The 3,285-nt window shown below is 42.0% G+C and overlaps 1 protein-coding gene across 5 annotated transcripts in view; it reads left to right on the forward strand.

Moving 5' to 3' along the window:
• TSNARE1 (t-SNARE domain containing 1) overlaps positions 1 to 3,285 on the forward strand; it is a 391,207-nt gene that overhangs the window by 94,078 nt on the left and 293,844 nt on the right. The gene's annotated exons all lie outside the window — the stretch shown is intronic.

Raw genomic sequence — 3,285 nt, forward strand, 5'->3', positions numbered from 1 at the left:
TGTCTTTCTCACCCAAACTTTAAATATGTATAATTTGTCCAAAGTGCTGTTGTGGTTGAATTCCAGCTGGCAAATAAGCCATCCCCAGCAGGTGCAAAATAAGTGGATGAGTAAAAGTGAGACAGCTCGTGGGTTGCGATAAGAACAGTTTAATGATTGAGATGTAATAGTGAAATAATAATAATAATAATAATAATAATAATAATAATAATAATAATAGTACTAAACAACCTATTTTTTCCATGCTGAAATCTCACCTTTTATTCCCACTAGTAATGCTGCCCATCCAGGTGTCTCTAAATGGAGAGTGAATTAGTTTAGAACTCTTAAATAGTTTTGCCTTCTTGATTTTACCTGCCAGTATATTTCCCTTTCCAAGCAATATGGACCAACTMTTTCCTTGAGATCCTACATCCTACTTTTCTAGTTATGGCATGATTCTTTCCGTGACAGGAAATACAAAGAAAGAAAAGTTTCATTCATTAAAATACCAATTCATGCCCCTGGCAGAATGGATGTCCTTTTAGTCTGGCTTGGTTATTCTTTTATTTGTATTTTAGGTGATGAGGATAAAGCTGTGATAAAATCTTCTTTTCTTCTTTCTTTTTCTTTTCTTTCCCTGCGTCTAGCACATTAGGAAATGCTTGTTTCAATTTGTACAAACTGCCTTCACAGTAAATTGGACAAGTCTCCCTGAGGAGCAGTAGACAAAAGACTTGGGAAGTGCCRTGGGGATGGGGAGGGAAATGCTTTTATTGCCAATCAAATTAAAGGCATTTAGATCTGCTCTTAAATTTTCCTGTAAATGTATTACTGTGAGGTAAGAATGTGGCTCCAGAGCTGTGTGAATAAGGGACATTTCAATAGCTTGGTGGGATGGGGTGGGAGGTGGCTGCTGCTAAAAAGGTTGGTTAGGCTACAACAAAATATTTCAATTTTTCCTCACTTAGAGAAAAAGCTTTAAAATGGAAACACACTCTGAAAATGATAAATCAACATGAAACACTTGGAGTGTTCTAAAAGCCCCCCCTTCTCTCCCCCTTTCACACCACTCTGTTGGAGAAAAAATAGATGCATTCACTGTTTGCCAAAACAAAACTTGCATGGTTGTAATCAAGTCATTTTACAAYGTGGTGTAGACTTTCACTCCATGTTTGTGGCCTGTGGCAGGAAATGTTTCCACTTGCTGATCTCCAAAGACAAAGGATGGGTCAGGAACAATCTCTGGATTTTCAGGCTGATTGGTTGTCCCACGCCTCCCCTTGCTGTGGTCTTAAACTATGGTAGATGAGGAAATTTAAGATAATTCCTCATTCCTGCCCAGAGACTTTCCTGTTGCTGTCTCCTATGTGCCCGTATCTTCCCAGATAAAGAGTTTTGCTGGATCTCGGGTTGCATTTTGGGATGGAAGTTATGTTGGTATTTYTGAGCTCACCTGAGACCCAGGACAGGTGATGGTTGTTCCTCCCACATGAATTTTCACCTGATTCTTGCAATTTTTAGTGGTTGTGRTCMAGAAYTTCCACYAAGACACCACAGAATCATGGAAGGGTTTGAGTTGGAAGGGACCTTACAGATCATCCCATTCCAACCCCACCTTCCATTATTCCAGGTTGTTCCAAGTCCCATCCAGCTTTGCCTTGGACACTTCCACACTTCCAGGGATGAAAGAGCCACAACTTTTCTGGGAAACCTGTGCCAGCACTCTCTGAATACAGAATTTCTTCCACAGAGCCAATCTAAACCTTCCCTCTCCCTGGCTGCTTGGGCTCTCACAGCTTGGCTGCCACGAGTCTGGACTGAAGTTTTTTTTCCCAAAAATGAAGGATTTCTGGCCTGAGGGCACGTGCAGCCTCTCTTGCCAATGTGTGTACACTGAGGCTGGCTGGGGAAGCTGCACTCTGGATTTTCTGCACTTTTAATGGATTTAGCTCCCAACCATTACTTTCTCAAGGCGGTTGCACTTTCATCCTCTTTCATGTGTCTGGCCCAATTAAGGGAGCATGGTGAGTGATTTCTCTTAGTCCTGGAGTTTCACTGTTTGGCAAATCTCAGGACTGATTTCTTTTTGCTTGGTTTTGAAACTCAAAGTCAAAAAGGAGGTTGAAGCACAACAGGTGCCTGAGGCCATTTGGCTGTTCCCAATTCAATGAATTTTCTGGGATTTTCTGATGCTTTGCTTTCCATGGAGGACAAACCRAAGGAATAGCTGCAAGTGTCAGTGTCAGTGCATCCCAAAAGARTTTTTAATCCTTCCTGAGATACTTGTCAAGGCACACATCAGGACATCATGTGACACATGGTCAAGTGCCCCAAAAACTGAAGGCCAATCCCAGCTTTTTGCTTGCCAGAGGGAAAATGGCTGCTCCGGGACATGAGGAATTTGAATCTCCAAGCCCAGAATGAAGCATCACAGCTCTTGTCATCCAACCTAACACACCCAACATCTTTATCAGTGCAGGAAAAACCTGGACCTGTTGGAGCAGGACCAGAGGAGGCCAYGAAAATTATCAGATGACCCAGCTCTGCTGTGAGGAAAGGCTGAGGTTGTTTGGYCTGGAGAAGAGRAGGCTCTGGRGAGTCCTTAATGTTGACTTTCAACACTGAAAGGAACTTATAAGAAAGTTGGGAACAGATTTTTTTAGGAGCACCTTTAGTGATAGGACAGTGAGTTTTAACTAAAATAGAGTAGATACAGAATAATTATAAGGAAGGATTTTATTTTATGGTGAGGTGAGTAAAAGGCTGCACCAGGATGCCTCATCACTGGAAACATTTATGGCCAGAGAGGTTGGRCTAGATGACCTTTAAAGGTCTCTGTCMACCTAAACCGTTCTGATTTTGCCATCACACCAAAGGTGTTTCAACGCTTKTTGGACTGTCACCATTTTTTGTGTTAGGCACACCAGTTTGGTTTTTCATAACCTTGGTGTAAGAAAGCAGCAGCTGGGTTTAGTTCTGTATCATGTCCCAACTCATGCACCACCTTTGTCTCTTCTTTTTCTTTGCTGTCATCATCTCTATGCCTTTGAGTTGAACTATTTTAATAKCAAAGCCCTGAGACACTGTTGGTATGCTGGAGGATACCTGGGGCCACCGTGAGGCATTTCTGTGGATGAGGAGTTGGGAAAGAAGAAGTTGTCTTCCTCTGACTGCTGCATTTATTTCATTCTGCTGTTGCTACCTCAATCCTTGCTGCTACCTCACTCAGATTTTTGGGGGGCTTTTTTGTCATGTTTTTTTGCTTGTTTTGCATTTGGGGTTTTTGTTTTTCTGTTTGTTTGG

Source organism: Malurus melanocephalus, unplaced genomic scaffold (assembly GCF_030028575.1).
Source record: "Malurus melanocephalus ecotype Western Australia unplaced genomic scaffold, MMel_1.1 scaffold_97, whole genome shotgun sequence".
NCBI lineage: Eukaryota > Metazoa > Chordata > Aves > Passeriformes > Maluridae > Malurus > Malurus melanocephalus.